The sequence below is a fragment of the Lathamus discolor genome, chromosome 4 (genome assembly GCF_037157495.1).
Source record: "Lathamus discolor isolate bLatDis1 chromosome 4, bLatDis1.hap1, whole genome shotgun sequence".
In the NCBI taxonomy this organism is placed as follows: Eukaryota; Metazoa; Chordata; class Aves; order Psittaciformes; family Psittacidae; genus Lathamus; species Lathamus discolor.
This window is the reverse complement of record NC_088887.1, coordinates 99821497-99841696: the sequence shown is the minus strand read 5'-3', so window position 1 is coordinate 99841696 and position 20200 is coordinate 99821497. Positions and strand designations below refer to the sequence as shown.

At 42.6% G+C, this 20200-nt stretch overlaps 1 long non-coding RNA gene across 10 annotated transcripts in view; it reads right to left on the bottom strand.

Moving 5' to 3' along the window:
- LOC136013838 (uncharacterized) overlaps window positions 1-20200 on the bottom strand; it is a 95997-nt gene that overhangs the window by 7487 nt on the left and 68310 nt on the right. For 6 of the 10 annotated variants that reach the window (XR_010612407.1, XR_010612408.1, XR_010612410.1 and 3 more), the window contains 3 exons: window positions 13096-13206; window positions 8590-8652; window positions 2456-2618 (listed from right to left, as the gene is read on the bottom strand). This is a non-coding gene — a long non-coding RNA (uncharacterized LOC136013838). Of the gene's footprint in view, window positions 1-2455; window positions 2619-8589; window positions 8653-10004; window positions 10083-13095; window positions 13207-18439; window positions 18602-20200 lie in introns of those variants that run through there. The other 4 variants (XR_010612409.1, XR_010612412.1, XR_010612413.1 and 1 more) reach the window with 4 other exon arrangements.

The window sequence follows — 20200 nt, the reverse complement described above, 5'->3', positions numbered from 1 at the left end:
TACATTTCCAAAGTTAAATACTCAAAAAACCAGAAAACGCTATTGCAGGCTTCATGCAAACCCAAGAATAGAGTGAAGTTATTAATTCTAAATGTATATACTATTTTTTCTCATTCAGCAACCAATTGCTTGATATGGGTAACAAGAAAAGCCTTGTGACATCTGTAGTTAAATGATGTCCTGACAAAGTTATGGCTGACTACAGTACGCTCATTTTACATCACTTTGTTGTGATTACAAATTCTAAAAATGTAGAATTAATTCCCACTTCAAGATGCTTCTTGCAGCCAAGCCTTGGAGCTTGTTCTCATAGTTTTCCTCAATCAAATTTCTCTTTTTGATTCCAAGAAGAGTTTTGGTGGAACATCGTATCAGAGTAGCAAATAATCCTTTGTAGTGGCACTTCTAGAAACGGCTAAGGAAAAGATAAGCCTGGCTGGGCTAGTCAACTGGAAGATGACTTCATTGAAGGTACAAGAAAAGTAGATATAGTGCTAAGATGTATCAGGTGAAGTATTTCTAATAGAGTGTGAAAGCTGTTGCATTAATGTTGTATGCAAGGCAATAACTGAGGATACACACTTCTGCTTGCCTTTGTTTAAAAACAATCAATTGAGCTTAAGATAACGCTGGGGGATAGAAAACTAAGCTTCTGAAACAAAACATCCAGTAGGATATCGGGTGGGCAAGACTCTGCATGGATTTACAGTAATTTTGCTTTTCACCACCAAAAGACTAGACTCAGTAGACCAGGAGCCCTCAGCAACGAACCAGCAGGATCTTGGTTGTTTATAACTCAGCCATAGTTTTCTCACTGTGATTATGAAACACCAAAAAGAGTCTCTTCATATTAATAAAGGCTGCAGCTAATACCCAGATGGACACTTAAAGGAAAACATAGATGTTACAATAGACATAAAAATGATTACATGATTATTTTCTGCTTGAGGCTTATTTATGGAGTAGAAAATGAAATACTACTTTTGGTTATTTTAGCCTAAATCCTAAGCAATTCTACCGATTTCAGTTACTTCAATAGGATTACTTCAAGTTCACCTTGAAGTAAATGAGATCTGAATTCAATATCTTAATTCTGTGTTTCCTTTGGGAGAACTAAAGCCAAAAGGCCATCATACAGATTGATGAATATCACTGATTTTACAGTCATGGGCTGTGAGTAAGCAGTGGTGAACATGTCACAGAGAACAGCAGAAAACAGAAGACAGCTTTAATTAGACGTTGGTTTGCGTTACTAATCAATCTGTTGGCTATATGTCAGGATTACATGCTGCACAAAAAATTAATGACAAATGCAGACCAGCCAACTTGCTTTTGGTTTTGATTTGGAGTAGAGTATCCTTCAAAAGCCATATTTTAAGCAAACATAATTTTTTTCTTCTTTGTCACAGCCAAATTCTCCAGTTCAGGAATTTACAATATTTTCCTTTTTCCAGAATGACACCTGCTGGTGGGAGAAGCATGGATGAATTGCAGATACTTTATAGGTTTGATTGTAGCTAACCTGACATATTCTCAGAGCATGCTCAGCACCTGCGTCCAGACGAACTATAGCAAATAAAGACTTGGAAACTGTAAAGGTGCTGTAAGGAGCATCTTGCAAAAGTAATAGTTTTCCAATCTGATTTAAAACCCTCCCTATCTTACGCAAAAAGCTGCTGTGCTGCTTCAAACCGTCAAGTGCAAGTAAAACCAGCTGCTAATGCAATTATTGGTGCTTAACACCCCAAAAGATTAGCATCTCAAAGACAAGTATTGTGCACATGTTCCTGACTCGGTATAGGAGGACATTGCTAGGAGAGACAGAAAGCAAGCTGTACCTTTGCCAAAACTGTGACAAATACTCTTCAACACACCAAGCAGCATTAGGCTCTGTAATGGGCTTCCATATTCATAGCACCTCTGTTGCCTGGGTCTATTGGCATAGCCTCCCCTCCAGCTAAACTGGAGCCAGGCTTGAGATTTTGACGCTTTCAACACATTTACAGCAATATTCCCAAAAGTGATTCCCAATGCTAAGAACATCCTCGCTAGGAATGCACAAATTTATTTCCTCTTTCTGAGATGCCAACTATCCGCCATCTTCTATAATGGTAAGCGGAAGAGTAGGTGCTCAGGACCCTGAAGAAAAGCCTACAGCTGGACTCTAAATATCTAGAAATATGAATTATTGAAGCTACTCTAGGATATTTTTGGACATTAAATTGTGGTAATTTTAAGAAATCAGATTTTGAGACCTTTATGTTTTAAACATGACTTGAGAAGAAATATTTGTGGAAAAAATGCTCACTTATAAAAAAACAGTATTAGAAATTCAATTCAGAATTAGAATTCAGACAGTTCCTTTGAATTATTTAGAAGAGGATAGGCAAACATACAGATTCAAATGTGCTCCCCTTCGGTCAATTATTAATATATAGGTATTGCTAAGGCATACCTCACTAACATCAGAAGGCAAACTGTCTTGTTGATCACAATATTTAGTGGCATTAGGCTGCAACTCAGGAGACTTGGTTTCTGTTCCTGGATTTGTCACTGGTCTTCTTTATGGCTTTGAGCAGATACATGGCTTCACAACTCTGTTCCTTCAGTTCTCCCACCTGTGAAAAGAAGATAACATTGCTTTATTAGGATAGTTAAGTGACTGATTTACAAACAATTTTTTTATTTCTTTTGGTAAATGCAAACACATGAAAAGGGAGTACCTTGCTGTAAACTAAGGCACTTTAATAGACTTTCTACGGATAGTTTAGATCTGGAGAGTTTCTTTGAACATATTTCTGTGAAGTTCATCAAAACTTCAGTCCCACCTCTGGCTGTACATACTTCTGTTTATAGAGTCCTTGCTTATCACATATGATTGTGACTATCAAAAGCTGGAACCTTATCATAACTTTGATTTATCCTCCGTAACAAAGCAAGCATTTCATAAGAAGCCCAGCTACATCCCAGCAGCTTCAGAGTGGGACCTCAGCCCAGGGTAAGTACTTTGCCGAGAACAGAAGCAGGCTGGAAGCAGAAAGACTGATATAATCCCCCAACCTATGATAGCTTGGCCTTCTCCACAGGGTTTGAGCTAGCTGAAAAGCATAGAAAAATGCAGAAAAGATGCTTGTGCAGATATGTTCCTACTTTTTTCTGCCACAGCCTGAGGAGATTTACTGAAAAAGGTTTCCTAGCTGCTCCACTTAGCTCAAGGAGTGTCTCCTTGAGTATGTCATTATCAACAATTGACTGACAACTCTGTTATAATCCAGCAAGAAGACCCTTCTCATCCCAAAGTGATAGTACTGCTTGTCTTGTCAGAGTAAAGGTCAGCTTGAGTTTTGAGATCAGGTTACTGCTTACCCTTAAGCAGTCTTTCCAGTTCTTAATGCCATACATGGTGAATAAAATACATGCATGGGACAGACACAGCCTGGGATTCAAACAAGCCTCTGCACAAAGATGAGAGCTCTGAATCTGTGCGAATTTGGCAGAACTGTCCTGCTCTCTCAACTCCACTTACTGAACTCACATGGCATGGAATAACCTTGGTGTTGGGATTACTTTCATGTCCCATTCTTTTCATTTCACCTAGGAGATTCTCAAAGTTTTTTAGCCTTGCTCACCAAGTCATTAGATACGCACAATCGCCACAGATCCATCCCACTTCTCAGTAGGCAGCTACCAGGAAACGGGTTTAGACCGAAGCACTGCAGCAACAGTGTTTCTAAGCGCTCTCATCACTTCTGGTAATGTGTTACCAGCATCATTTCCCATAGAAATTCTCCTATCCCTTCCCCCATCAAACAACATATGCCCTATGACCAGTCCCAGCTGATCCAAACTCCCTTAGCTGCTAAACCATGCTATCACCAAAATGCTCCTCCTCAAATGCCTTCTGGCTTAAGCTGACCTCCCTGAGGATATCACTGGGCTCCACGGAAATGATCTCCAGCATCAGAGTAAAGCATTACTTTAAACTGATCCACATGGAACAAGAAATAACAATATATCATGCCATGGTTTAATTTTCTCACTAGTTTTGCATGTGTAGCTTTTCCTCTGCATGAGGGACATACTTTTCTTCCTCCTGTAACCGGCCGCCTCCAGCTTTGGTTGATTCTGTAGTTCAAAGAGTACTTTCTTCCCCAAAAAGACTACAATGTCCTTTTCTTCTCTCTTTTGTATCAAGCTTTCTTTTTTTGTCTTACCCACATAATCTCTGTATTTGTAAGGGACTTTATCAGCACTTACTTTTCTGTGGCCTCTCTCAAAGGACCACAGAATCACAGAGTGGTTGAAGTTGGAAGGGACAATCAGGGGTCATTTAGTCCAACCTCCCTGCTCAAGCAGGGTCACCTAGAGCACATTTACTCAGGATAGTGTCCAGACAGTTCTTGAATATCTCCGGGGAAGGAGCCTCCACAACCTCTCTAGATAATCTACTCCAATGCTCAGGCACCCTCACAGCAAAGTTCTTCCTCATGTTCAGGTGGAACTTCTTGTGTTTTAGTTTATGCCCATTGCCTCTTGCCCTGCCACCTACTAGGGTGGTAGAAGAGTCTGGCCCCATATTCTGGACACCCTCCTTTCAGATAATTCTATACATTGATCAGATTCACGCTGAGCCTTGCCTCCTCTCCCTCTCCTCTCTACTATTATCTCTTCTCTAGGCTGAACAGGCACAGGACCCTACACTTGCCTTTGTTGAATTTCAGAAGATTCCTCTCTGCCCATCTCTTAAACTCATCTAGATCCCTCTGAATAACAGCAAAGCACTGCATGGGATCAGCCACTCCTCCCTGTTTTGTATCATCAGCAAAGTTGCTGAGGAGGCACTCTATCCCTTCATCCAAGCCATTGAGGAGGAAGTTAAACAATACTGTACCCAGCACTGGCCTTTGGGGAACACCACTCTAAGAGAAATTCCTCTCCTTCCAACTGCAGTCCTTTGCAGCCAAGTCAGAGGGTTATTTCTAGGGTTCAGTAACTGCTTTGGGCTGCACAGATACTGTGCAGCCGCTTCTCGGTTCACAAGCACTTGTCCCACAAGGATGTATACCAGGTAACTTACGTTTTCTGAATGCCACTTACCCTATATTGACCTGAAGAGATCTGGAAGGCTCAGGTTTGCAACTGGGGAAGCATGCCCGTTTCTTCAGAGCACTAAAGGCTGGTGAGTGCTGGAAGCCCCCGGTGTGCAAGGGGAGCACACACACAGGGGCAACACTAAGTGTACTGCTGTGTAGGGAACCAGAGCTCCTGGAAACCTGGACCAACCCATCTGTCTGTACTCCCTGTGGGACAGACCTGAACACAGCCACAAGTACATGCTGCCCTCACTACACTTGAGGAAAGCTCACTGTGCTCTTTGCTGCGCAGTCTCCCTGCCCAGACCACGGAGCAGCAGAGGAGGTGTACATCACCCCCTCCTTCCCTTTAGGAAAGGTTAGTGCTATACAGGAGTTTGATCCCCAAACTTGATACAGATCCAGAACCACAAGAGTTCCTCTGCACAGAGGAAGTAAGAAGGTTCCTGAGTGTTGCATATTTTTGTATTTCTATTTTTTGCATTGTCTTTTTTTCCCTTCTACACTGTTTCCCTTTCTCTGAGTTGTCACTTTACAATCCTACCCCAAACACCAGAATTACATTTAAGGTTTTCCAACTAAAAACATATACTTTCAGCCAAAATGTCATATATTTCAAGCTCTGATAAGAGAGAATCTATGCCGTGTGTGTCTTCTGTGTCTGCACATGACTGCAGACTGCACAGGGTGTATTGTCAGTTCGTGGAGAACAAAAGCATAGCTACCTGACCCAAACTAGCCAGTGAACTTGATCAGAGAATTGCTATTTCACTACTCTAAGCCTCTTTATATCCCCCCTACTTCCTTGTTTGTCTTCTCAGAGAAAAATATTTTCTGAGGACATATCAAATATACTGCTGTACCAGAGCAAATTCTTCACTGAGATCCAGAAAGGTTAGATTTTAAAACATGTCACTCATCCAGCAAAGCAATGAACCAGATTTCAGATTTGCTCATCGTGTTCAAGGGCTTTTGGGGGTTTTTTCTTGCTTTTTTTTCAATTTTTTTTTTCCTTTTTACTGTCCAGAAATTTCTTTCCTTCAAGAACTGTTTCAAAGCTTTGCACCCCAGAGGTCAAATGAATAGGCCTGCTTTTGTCCATGCAAGTCTCTCCTCCCTTCTTACACAGAGAAACTGGGCTCTTGTCACATGGTCCCTTTCCTCCTTATGAGACATTCACACATATAGTTTCATACACATGTTCTGCCTGAATTCTGGGTCAACATTCCACTCCCCTCAGTGGACCCCATTAATTGCCCTGAGCTTTGCTCCCCCATCCGCTGGTTATCTGCCATTCCCATGCTCACAGTAAGCCTCCAGACTGCCCTGGTGATAGACCACCATCAGTTTATCCAACACAGATTGTAGTTCATCTTCACAGCACAGGAGCTTTTCTCTTTCCCACATTTTTTCTAGAGGAGGAACCGTTTGGTATTTCTATCAAGATGATTTCATTTATTTCCTTTATTCCTACATACCTTGCCTTCTGAGACACAACCTTCTTTGCCGGTCCCTCTTTTAACTCTGTCCTTGCACTACCTATTAACATCTTTCCTGTGATGATTACCCATTGAATTAGATACGGTGCCTTTCCCGACTATTTCTTTCCTTTTGCTTAGGATATAAGTTCTAGGCAGTTTTCACATGAAAAACTTTAAAACCTCTGCACCTCCTCAACATTTCCACACCTTGTGTCCTCAGTCTGGATTACTTTAGTAATTAATTCATGTAGTTTATCAAAATACTCCTTTTCAAAATCAGTCCTGCAGTCCTGCTTCTATTTATTCTTCTGCTTAACGTGAACACAGTAGACTTGTGAGTACTTGTTTCAATGTTTGTTTTGTTCTTATTCTTCCATAGAAGCCATGGTGCTCATCAAAACTATGTCTAAAATAGGACTGGTTGAGAAATTATTTTGTGAAGAGGTATTTCATCTACCATGTTTATGGATACCCTGAGAATAGGTCCCTACTTCATAGAATCATAGAATCCCAGGTCAGAAGGGACCTCAACGATCATCTGGTTCAACCTTTCTAGACAAAACATGACCTAGACTAGATATCCCTGAATGCTGTCCAGCCAACCTACATCTAGGAAGGCTCAGTCTTCCATAAAGATATAATTTCCAGATGTTATTTGTTTCTCTATACTGCAGAGATCTCTGTTCACGTCTAGATGATAAAGATTAAGGACTACAGCAGCCATCTGGAATGTTCTCTACAGGTTCTCTTCTAACTTTTCCCAAAGTAACTTCAGCACAGACAAATTTTGTGTTAGGCCAGCAATAAATCCTAATAATTGCTTTTTTCTTTTTATTTTTTTTTTCTGAAGGAGAATTTATGACACACTGGGTTTTTGAGAAAGCCAGCATACAACATTTCCAGCTTACTCCCAGAGCAATTGCATCATTGGACAGCACAAACCCCAAGGCTGCTGGACTCCTGGCTGCCCTAACACTGGGATACCTCAAAAAAAGCAGCCACCTGTAAATTAGGAAGCCTTGGGGCTGGGTAGCCTAAAGGCGCAGCAGCCTGAGGACTCAGGAGGCTTGGGAAGGCTGACTAAAAGGCTTGATCCTCCACCAGCCTCGTAGGAGGCACGGGAAGGAAAACAGAGAGCTGCTAGCCCACTACATGGACAAGGTGAGCTGGTTATGCTGGAGCCGAGGGAGACCTGGAGTAGGGGAACCAGAATTTACTCCTTAAAGGGCGACTTTACTCACTTTGTTATTTTCCACCACACTGGTGGTCTACCAGCCCACCAAAGAAGTGAGGGGTGGCTGGTGGGAGCCACGGGACAGTGCAGCAGCCCCCCACCTCAGCTCCCTCTGGGGCTTCAGTGGAGCTGATGCACCCCATGGACAGCATTTTCACCCCGCAAAAGTGGCATTTGCCAACTGAGCATGGCTGCGTCCAAAAACTTCTGATGAGCCCTTGCCCGCAGCACGCTACCGTATCAGTTGCCAACACAACGTTTAAATCTTTTACAAGCATTGAAAATGTGAAGCAAGACGAGCATTTCAGCCACTAATGAGTAATACCTCTGAAGCAGACTCAACAAGGAGCTTGTGGGAATTTTTGTCTAGCATTATTTGCTACTACAAATTACTTACCAGAGCTAGCCTCTTCAGGCTGCTGCGCTTGTTACACTAGCAGAAAGAAAGCTGAACTCTGGGAGCCTTTTTCTGTTGCAGTCTACTCTCACTCACTCTCACTAACACGATACGAAAATGATGCCTGGAATTACAATAGCGTCATGGAAACTTTCCACTACACTTCAGCAATCCTTAAGGGAAAACATGTACATATGCACTACAGATATTGTATGCATTGCCAGGAACCTTGTCAAAATTGGTCACATGAAAAAAAACCAAGTCAATTAGGAAGAAAACTGCTTCATCAACTTCTTCCGTTACTCATACCATAGGGCAGATACAAGACCAAAACCAAAAGTGTAATTTTCAAAAGCCTTTTGAAAACCTGGCTGGATTTCCTACCTTGTTACCTTCATGAGCCACACAGGGAATGAGCAGTCCATGATCTTTTGAGACACAAAACACCTAAAGTAATGACAGGTTCCAGGATTAGGTCCAAACACTGAATTGTTTAATTCAAGAACAAACCACATTGTATTTTGCTTATGCATCTGCAAACAGAATAGGATATGATGAAACAGAAAAGTCTCCTTGTGGTTTTGTGCATACCGTCGTTGCCACTTTCATAGAGGACATAGGCTACCATTAAAATCAAATGCAAAGTTCCCATTGACTTTAGTAGATGTAAACCAGGCATTAATATCATGCTTTTCAGCTTTCTTGAGGTTTAAGCACCTCATAAAATAAATTTACAGATGAACTAGTAAATGTACACTTACAAAGAAACCTCCTAAGGACTCCCCAAAGCCATATTTTTAAATGCTGCTATTCATTCACTTTATATCGGACAGATTAAGGGACTGTCAAACAAAGGTGCATAGATCAAGAACAGCAATAAGAAACGCTGAAAATACATTCCAGAAATATAATTCCAAAAATCATTTGACATATTTGACAAAATGGACTTGGAAGAGGGCTTTATATTATGCGACATATTACACAAGCTCATAAAACCCTATCTATTTATTTATCTGCCTATCCATTTCAGCAATCTGTAAATGAAAACCCATACAGTATATGCAGCAAGGGTTTTTTTTTCAGGAATCCTTTCAAAACCATTCAAATAAAAATGCAAGAAAAGCTAATTGAGAAAGAGGGGAAAAGTGAGGGGGGAGAGAGATTCTAACCAATGGGAAGTCAGAAATACTACCATCCGGAGCTGGCATTTTCTTCTTTAGAGCTATGTGCCCATTGGGCATAATTTCTGATCTCGCAGACTTTCCACACGTAAAACTCCAATTGACTTTAGTGCAAATGAATGAACTGCAGGGTCTAATTAAGCCTGCTGAGGTCTGAGAAACAATCTCATATGCTGCCTGAACATTTCCATGAATTTCAGAGATTTTCAAGATAGTTTGCTTCATTCATTGCCAAATAATAACTTATACATAATTATAAGGTGTAAATATAAATAGAAGGTGAACATTAGATAATAAACAGATATAAGGAACTAACAATTACCTGACTTGATGAAGGCAGTATTAAATTGAACATCATACATGACATTACCAAAGAAAGAGTTGCAATTGATGGATGACATGTGCACAACCATCTTGTTCCTGATACTACTGGCACAAGCAGAAAGGTGCTTTTGACAATTAATAACCACTTGGGAAGCGTTTGCCCATTAGCAAACAGGAGCATGGTAGAAGAAAGGATATTGTCCCGCTCTATGGAGAGAAATTCAACTATCGTAACCTGGAGACCTTGTTTTCTTTTACTGCCATGCCCTGCTTTATTCAGAAAATACCTTGTACCTTCTCAACAAGTGGAGTTCTACAGTTATCATCCACCAGTTCTCCTCAGTGCTGCTTCATCTCCAGAACAGGCTTGTGCTAGATAGGGATGAAGCCTCATGAGAAAAAAACAGTGCAATCACAAAACTAGGGTCAGTGTTTCAATGCAAGAGAGATCATTCTGTTATTCTTAATTTTAGGATACTTGTCCATGTAGCTTGAATATTATCTCAACGAGGTGTTTTGCATATGCTTGATTTTAAAAACAAGCTAATAAAGATTGTTTCCACTATGTGCATCATGCCCGCACTGATCCATTAACTAGGATGGTGCCTTCAGGGCCACACAGAACCATGGGCATTAGATCACAGAACATGGAACATTAAGTCAGGAAGGATCTCAGGAGCTCATGTGATCACACCTGCAACTCTTTGTAAGACTAATTTCAACATTAGATGTGGTTGCTCAGGACCTTGTTGAGGTTTCCAACCTCTAAGTGCATTCAGGCTAGTGGCAAAGAGGAACTACACTGAAGGCTTGCCAACAGCCCATGGATGAAAACATTTGGGAGCCCCAAACAAGGGTCAGGCTCTCTGCTCTTAGTTCCACTGAGAAGCATTGCTGCAGCTCAAACTAACACCCAGGGACAATACTACAGAGGTTGTCTCTGGTTTGGCCTCTGGTGCAACCAGCTCAGTCATTCTGTGAAGATGCTGTATGGAAAGTCTGATCACAGAAAGGAGCTGTGCAAAGGCAGAGAAGACGAAATCTGGAAATATTTGCTGCTAGACTTTAGTAAATCTCTGTGGAATATTTGGTAACCGTGGTTTTTTCCATGTCTTGAAACAGTTGACCAAATTTGAAAGGCTTTGTGAGTATGGCATAAGGCACATACCTGACTCAAAGACAGAGAAAGGTCTCTCTTTGCTCCACAATCTTTAAAAATACAGAAAAGCATAATTTTTACTAGCCTTTTCCTTATAAATAGGTCGATCACTTTTCCATTAAAAAAAATAAAAAACCTAGAGACTGACACTGAATAACAATAAATTTAGCCCAAATACATTAAATTTGGCAAAGCTCTGAAAAAAATGAAAAAGAATCTGATAACAGGAAGTGTTAGGAAACCTTCATCATGGGCAGAGCTGCCCATCCTGCCTGTAATATTGTTTGTTAAGCGTTCTGGAATCCTTATAAGTGAACAGAACCACATAACTGAAGCCGCTGGACTGCATTTCTCTGCTCCCCATTTCTGCTGCCATATCTTACTGTTAATTATTGTCCTAACCCGCAGCTGGCTGGTGGGAGCACCAGGCAAGTATGCTTTCCTCTGGAACTAAACTGCAGGAAAAGAAAAAATTCTGAGTATGCACTGCATCAGGATTAAAGGCACATTTTGAAGTTTGCTTCCAGAGAAAATGCTGGTGCATTCAAACCCTATTAATGTACAGCGGAGGGAGTGCCAAAGGACGAGAGCACTCCACAAATACAGCTGCAATTCCATGAAGTCAGAGCAAACAGCTCCTTGCCCACAAGATGAGGTAACTAAGGGATGTAAGTGTAACAGCCCACATAACACAAACGGATCTTGCAGCTATCTGGGCTGTGAGGCCCCAAAACTAACAGTACAAAACATATTGTACATATAGCTTTTGTATTCAGCTTGGATTTTATTTGTGGATTTTATTTGACAGTTCCAAATCCTGACTTTTTAAAAGTGTTCTTCCTACCATCATCATTATTACGGATTGTTTTTTTCTGAGCTTCCAGTATGCATCATCACTGGTAAGGGACTGGAGCTGGTAAGGGATCACCGATGAGCTCTCCATCCTGTTGTACTCAGCAGAAATTTGCTACTGATTTCAGAGGAACAAAATTTTCACCCCACAGGAAATCAAGGTAAGTGGGAAATAATACTCGTTTCATCCTATTAAATAGTAAAGCTCACACGTTTTCAGGATCTCAGTCCACAGACATTTCCGTTTTCTGTCAGAAAAATACAGTTGGAAGGATATGTAACAAAATACAAAAAAGGTGCTGTAACACAGGGTGAGACAAGGGGGGCAAAGCTGTAAATTCCTTCCATCGACATGGTAATCTGTATTTGTAAAAGGCCAATATTGAGCAGGCAGTGAAAACAGAAACGCATAACCACATCACACCATGCCACTGCCAGGAACATTCATACTAATTTCACCATCAAACACGCAGTATGATTACTTAAAGCTTTTTTTTTTAACCAATCCTACTTATAAAAACAAAATCCTCAAGATGGTATAACTTCACATTTTCATATTCTGTAACATGATTATACATCAAATTGGCAACAATCTGCACCTTGTGTACAAGCCTCCTTCAGGGTCATTAACATGAAATCAACTCCTTGCAGTAAGTAAACACTTATTTTTCTTGGGGTTTATGTTAAAATTTGAAAATTAATCTTGCAAGTAATTTTGAACCAGCAAAACAGGGCTGACAAAGCAAGCACTGTAGTACGGTATCTTTTATTAGGCCAACTTAGAGCTCAAAAATATGCAAGTCTCCTTGGCCACACACAAGTTCATGTATGCAGAACTCCAGGCTGGACCCATAAAATGTATTAAACTACTTTGTCACTACAGGTATATATATAGTACATATGTATATAATGCATATGCATACACATTTTGAAAGTCTTCAGAATAAACTCTTCATTGATAGAGGTTTAAAATAACAATTCTGAAGGACTTCTGTGGGTTGGCATGTAATCTTGCTATATATCACTGGGTTTAATGAAGAAAATTTAGCAGCACACAAACCAAATCCTGCTTCTGATTTCTAATGAGGTCTAGTTCCTATGAAAAACTCGTGACTCTTAGTAATAGTGTTAGCAACCATAGGTTCTTTGCTGCTAATAATAACAGTGGTAAAACCCAGAAAAGATACAGCACTGTGTTTTTGTGGTTTATATCAAGTGTTTTACAAGGAACAATACAGAGAGTCAGTAACCTTGTAATAGATACACTTCAGGATGCTATATGTAGGTAAAACCCACTCTAAATGGATGTCTCTTCTGCATAAGAATCCAAATGTTTCTAATGTCCACAACAGGGTGTGTGCATAACCCACTCACCTCTGCTTTTCATCCACAAGCATGTAAACAGATCACCTTTCAGTTCTTCAGCAGCACTCAGCCCACATGACAAGCCTTCCACCCAGGGAAGAGAAGGGATGGTTGTGGGAGCTACATACAAAGGACATATCAAAGAATTACAGTATGAAGGCAACCACTTTCTTCTTTCTTCAAGTTCTGGCACCTGTGAAACTGTTTCTGGGTGTTTTGTCAGGAGTGCAGTCACACCAGTAAATGCAAGCTGTTCATTGGAACAAAGACTGAAGAATCAGTGTCCTTCAAGCCTTTGTGACACGAGCCCAACTACTGCTTCATGAGTATCAGTGATCGTGTGGTGTTTCTACAGTCTTCAGCTACTGGAACTCTACCAGCACATGCTGTGGCAGTACCTTATGTTCTAAGTTGTATATGCCTTGAGATGGGTTAGTGGATCTAACCTGATAGCATCAAATGTGACTCTGATAAAGTCTGCTAACTCATTTCTAGTGAGTCTGAAGTTGACGCTATGTCTTTTTAGATTTGATTGTGAACAACAAAGGCTGTTTGAGACCAAAGAGTGCCACAGATTTGCAGAAGAGCTTTGTCTGGCTAAGGCTGTATGTTCATGAAGGATCGACATTTTGATCCTTCTGCTGGAGAAATGGGTCATGGAAACAAATATTGGTAAGTGGATATAATGATTAATAAGAAACCTGAAACCACCTTTAGAATAAATTTAAGATGTGGCCTCAGTGTTACCATATCCACCTGAAAATAATATGGAGGATTAGTCATAAAAGCTAGAACTTTATTTATCCCTGAGCTGAGGTAATGGCTACTAAAAATGTGGATTTCATTGACAGATGATTTAGCGAACATGATGACAGACACTCAAACATGGCTCCATTAAAGATAAAACCAACATGCTTAAATCTCATGAGGAGAGATTTCTTCTTATTGGTAGAGAATGTATGTCAAGACCTTTAGAAACCTAGGAACCACATAGTGAGAAAAAACCAAAGAATCAGCATTCATAAGTGTCTGGCTGAAGTTCCCACTAAATGGACTTTGATAGATCATTTTTAACTGACAACAAAGGCACCAGAAGGATTGCCTGGATTGTAGCTCCTCGCTGAAATCTGTGATGAAAAATACTTCCTGCAGCCAAATGGAAAGCTAAGGAGAGAACTTTCTCCCTAGAAATATGTTTTTTTGCAGATACACTGTGAATGTAGTCTAGAGATACCATCTAAGAATATCAATATCGTCAGGGGCAGAAACAGGAGATGTACATATAGTATCAGACAAAAATATTGGGACATTATGTTCCTTGAAGATGCCAGCTTTATCAGTGACTGGGAAGACACTGAAGATCTAACTACTAAAGTTTGCTTTAAAGTTTGCTAGACTGGGGACCATAAAGAAAGACTACAGAGCCCTGGGAGAGGTGGTTAGGGGGGTCTGGTTCTCAGTCTTTTCGTCAATTCTCCAGGACACAGGGGAGGACCAAGAAAAAGCTAGGAGGATTGGCCAGGTTAATAAATGGTTAAAAGGGTGGTGTCATAGTCAGGGGTTTGGGTGTCTTGAACACGGGACTGAAGTTAGTAGGCCAGGTCTACTGGGGGCTGTTGGAGCTGGTCTGGTAAAGAAGGGGAAGAGCAGTTTTGGTAGGAGGCTTGCCAGACTGGTCAAGGAGGCTTTAAACTAGATGTGTTGGGGGAGGGGGGCATCATTCCATCCCAACACACCCAGTCAGTTGCCAACACCTATAATAAATGCTCGGAACAACGTACATACATTCCGGCTGCTCCAGCCAACGAGTTGGCTTCAATTGGAGCTCGGCTCAGATGCCTCTATACAAACGCCTGTATGGGGAACAAACAAGAGGAATTAGAGATGTGTGCACGTCTACGGGGGTATGATATAATAGGCATCACAGAAACATGGTGGGATGGCTCCTATGACTGGAGTGTTGGAATGGAAGGTTACAGGCTCTTTAGAAAGGACAGGCCCGGCAGGCGGGGAGGGGGAGTTGCCCTTTATGTTAGGGATAGGCTGGAGAGTATGGAACTCTGTCTGGGGATGGGTGAGCAGTTTACAGATAGTTTGTGGGTCAGGGTTAAAGGGAAAACAGCTGTGGGAGACATTACTGTGGGGATCTGTTACAGGCCACCTGATCAAGGAGAACCTGTGGATGAAGCACTCTACAGACAGATAGGAAAAGCTTCATGCTCGCAGGCCCTTGTTCTCATGGGGGATTTCAACCACCCTGACATCTGTTGGAACGACGGCACTGCCCGGCACAAGCAATCCAGGAGGTTCCTCGATTGTGTGGAAGACAACTTCCTTCTGCAAGTAATAGAGGAGCCGACAAGGAGAGGTGCCATGCTTGACCTTGTGCTCACCAACAGGGAAGGGCTTGTTGAGAATGTGGTACTCCAGGGCAGCCTTGGATGCAGCGATCACGAGATGGTCGAATTTGAGATCCCCAAGACAGTGAGAAGAGCGTGTAGCAAGCTCACTGCCCTGGGCTTCAAAAGAGCAGACTTTGGCCTCTTCAGGAGCCTGCTTAGTAAGGTTCCATGGGATATAGCCCTGGAGGGCAGGGGGGCCCAAGACTGTTGGTTGATATTCAAGGATCACCTGCTGCAAGCTCAGGAGTGCTGCATCCCAACTAGAAGGAAGTGCAGCAGGAGGGCCAGGAGACCTCCTTGGATGGATAAGGAGCTGCTGAGGAAAATTTGAAGGAAAAAAGAGGCTTATAAAAAATGGAAGCAAGGACAGGCGGCCTGGGTAGAGTACAGGGATGTTGTCCAGGAAGCTAGGGACCAGGTTAGGAAGGCTAAGGCCCAGTTAGAATTAAACCTAGCCAGGGATGTTAAGGATAACAGGAAGGGATTCTACAGGTACGTAGCAAACAAAAAACAGACTAGGGACAACATAGGCCTCCTGAGGAAGCTTTCAGAAGTGGCTACCCTGGATTTGGAGAAGGCTGAGGTTCTGAATGACTTCTTTGCCTCGGTCTTCACTGGCAAAGGCTCTGACTGCACCACCCAGGTCTTAGAAGGTAGATGCAGGGACTGTGAGAATGAAGACCTTGGGCCCACTGTAGGAGAGGATCTGGTCTGAGACCGTCTTCAAAATCTGAACGCACACAAGTCCGTGGGACCTGATGGAATCCATCTGCGGGTCCTGAAGGAGCTGGCAAATGAAGTTGCTGAGCCACTGGCCATCGTATTTGAAAAATCATGGCAGTCAGGTGAAGTTCCCGACGACTGGAAAAAGGGAAATATAACCCCCATTTTCAAGAAGGGGAAAATGGAAGACCCGGGGAATTACAGACCAGTCAGTCTCACCTCTGTGCCTGGTAAAATCTTGGAGCACATTCTCCTGGATAGCATGCTAAGGCACATGAAAAACAACAAGGTGCTTGGTGACAGCCAGCATGGCTTCACTAAAGGGAAATCCTGCCTGACCAATTTGGTGGCCTTCTATGATGGGGCTACGGAACTGATGGACAAGGGTAAAGAAGTTGATGTCATCTACCTGGACTTGTGCAAAGCATTTGACACTGTCCCACACAGCATCCTTGTCTCTAAATTGGAGAGACATCAATTTGATGGATGGACCACTCGGGGGATAAAGAACTGGCTGGATGGCCATACACAAAGAGTTGTGGTCAATGGCTCGATGTCCGGCTGGAGACTGGTAACGAGTGGTGTCCCTCAGGGATTGGTGTTGGGACTGGTCTTGTTTAACATCTTCATCTCTGCCATGGACAGTGGGATTGAGTGCGCCCTCAGCAAGTTTGCCGATGACACCAAGCTGTGTGGTCCGGTCGGTCTGCTGGATGGAAGGGATGCCATCCAGAGGGACCTCGACACGCTTGTGAGATGGGCTGATGCCAACCTTATGAAGTTTAACCATGACAAGTGCAAGGTCCTACACCTGGGTCAGAGCAATCCCAGGCACAGCTACAGACTGGGCAAAGAAGAGATTCAGAGCGGCCCTGCGGAGAAGGACTTGGGGGTGTTGGTCAATGAGAAAATGAACATGAGCCAGCTTCAGTGTGCGCTCGCAGCCCAGAAAGCCAACCGTATCCTGGGCTGCATCAAAAGGAGCATGACCAGCAGATCAAAGGAGGTGATCCTGCCCCTCTACTCTGCTCTTGTGAGACCTCACCTGGAGTATTGTGTGCAGTTCTGGTGTCCTCAGCATAAAAAGGACATGGAACTGTTGGAACAAGTCCAGAGGAGGGCCACGAGGATGATCAGGGGACTGGAGCACCTCCCGTATGAAGATAGGTTGAGGAAGTTGGGGCTGTTCAGCCTGGAGAAGAGAAGGCTGCATGGAGACCTAATAGCAGCCTTCCAGTATCTGAAGGGGGCCTATAGGGATGCTGGGGAGGGACTTTTCATCAGGGACTGTAGTGACAGGACAAGGGGTAACTAGTTAAAACTTCAACAGGGGAAGTTTAGATTGGATATAAGGAGGAAATTCTTTCCTGTTAGGGTGGTGAGGCACTTGAATCAGTTGCCCAGGGAGGTTGTGAGTGCTCCATCCCTGGCGGTGTTCAATGCCAGGTTGGATGAAGCCTTGTGTGGGATGGTTTAGTGTGAGATGTCCCTGCCTGTGGCAGGGTGGCTGGAAGTAGATGATCTTGAAGTCCTTTCCAACCCTAACTATTCTATGATTCTGTCTGGTATCAGCGAGGGTACTGAAAGGCTGGCTAAGAGCTGTCCTCCCTTTCTCTGTGGGCCTCAGTCACCACTGACTGCTGCAACAGTTCTGGTCTTGAAACCCTGGTCTTGGATGCAGCTGATGACAGTGGGTGACTTCAGCCCTCTCATTAACAGGACATTAGAGGAGAGAAACAGACACTTCTAACATGTGCTTCTTCTTATCATAAAATAAATGTCAAAAACAGGTCGGATGAATAATTCCCCATAATTACCTCCTCCTCTCCATTAACTTTAGCAAGATGACATGCTTAGATACAAACATCCATATTGCAGACATCTACATTTAGATTAGAATCCCACCCTAGATGTCTGCATTTCAGAAGAGTAAAAATTGGTGCCTTATAGCACAGATGCATCTAGGAGGTGGTATTATCATTGTATTACAGCCTTCCACATTAAAAAGACTAATAATTTTGACTCCCAAGTCTTCTCTGAGCATTCACAATGAATGTCAAACTGCACATTTGGAAGGAATGTGGCCTACTTCTCAAAAGCAAAACACAGATCATGGCCACCATGTCATCCTTCTTTCACACAAGGCTTAAAACCTGGGAATTTTATAAAGCTCACCATTAAATGAAATTGCACATATGTTAACTACAGTTTTATTTATTTGCCGCAAATACCCGCTGTAACAATAAATACAGAAATGAAGTACAGGAGTAACAAACCATCCCTGACTAATATGTCCAAGGAAACATTAGGGCTGATCTGCTTCTTTGCCAAAGAACCAAAATGTAGAGATATGCAGGGTTTGAGGCTGCTTTTCACCCCTGGATGGAGTCCTGCGCAAAGAAAATATACGTTCTGTGATTTAACAAACTCGGAGAAAAATAAGCTTTTTCTGTTGCTTTGTAACAAGATTCCTCCATAATATTTTCATAATTAAAAACTAGGAGTAGGCAGGTGAGAGGCAGAGCTGTTCCATGTGAACAAAGAGATGAGAAAGAAAGGCATAATTTGGGCTCCTACTTCCAGTTCCTATTGCACAAGCTATAAAATCACTGCAATGTCTTTCTCAGAGAGCTTTAGTATGTTATTTCATATTGTCTTCCAAGCTAAAGTAGGCCTACAGACCTCCTCTGGTATGTTTACACTGAATTAACATCAATTAATGATGAAGGGTACAATGAACAATCCATTCAGCTGGCCAAATGTAGATGCCTACATAAGAGTGAGATGAATTGTCTCTAAGCTCCATTGATTGTACTGACTAGTTTGACTACAAAGACCATTTAGACACCCAACTCACATGTGGACAGCTACATTCACCCCAAAGGTAAGTGTCTAAAATCTCTCCCAGGTCTCACAACTCACTGGCAGATAGGTGAATATTCCAGACTAGGTTAGTAATGAACTAAATGATCTTTAACCATGACAAGTGCAAAGTCCTACACCTGGGTCAGAGCAATCCCAGGCACAGCTACAGGTTGGGCAGAGAAGAGATTCAGAGCAGCCCTGCGGAGAAGGACCTGGGGTGCTGGTCGATGAGAAAATGAACATGAGCCGGCTTCAGTGTGCGCTCACAGCCCAGAAAGCCAACCGTATCCTGGGCTGCATCAAAAGGAGCGTGACCAGCAGGTCGAAGGAGGCGATCCTGTCCCTCTACTCTGCTCTTGTGGGACCTCACCTGGAGCATTGTGTGCAGTTCTGGTGTCCTCAGCATAAAAAGGACATGGAACTGTTGGAACAAGTCCAGAGGAGGGCCACGAGGATGATCAGGGGACTGGAGCACCTCCCATATGAAGACAGGCTGAGGAAGTTGGGGCTGTTCAGCCTGGAGAAGAGAAGGCTGCGTGGAGACCTCATAGCAGCCTTCCAGTATCTGAAGGGGGCCTATAGGGATGCTGGGGAGGGACTTTTCATCAGGGACTGTAGTGACAGGACAAGGGGTAATGGGTTAAAACTTAAACAGGGGAAGTTTAGATTGGATATAAGGATATAAGGATATAAGAGGATATAAGGATATAAGATTGGATATAAGGAGGAAATTCTTTCCTGTTAGGGTGGTGAGACACTGGAATCGGTTGCCTAGGGGGGTTGTGAGTGCTCCATCCCTAGCAGTGTTCAAGGCCAGGTTGGACGAAGCCTTGGGTGACATGGTTTAGTGTGAGGTGTCCCTGCCCATGGCAGGGGGGTTGGAAGTAGATGATCTTAAGGTCCTTTCCAGCCCTATTCTATTCTATTCTATTCTATTCTATTCTGTCTTAACAAAAGGGAAGAAAGCTCTGAAAACAACAGGAGGCAATTCAACTGAGACAGAATAAAGCTCTACTCTTAGGCAGCACATGAAGGATGGGAGATGATAGGCTAAGAAGCATTACTGAGAAAAAAATAATAAATTGAAGATCAGTTAACAGTATCATTTGTTTATTAAAAAAAGC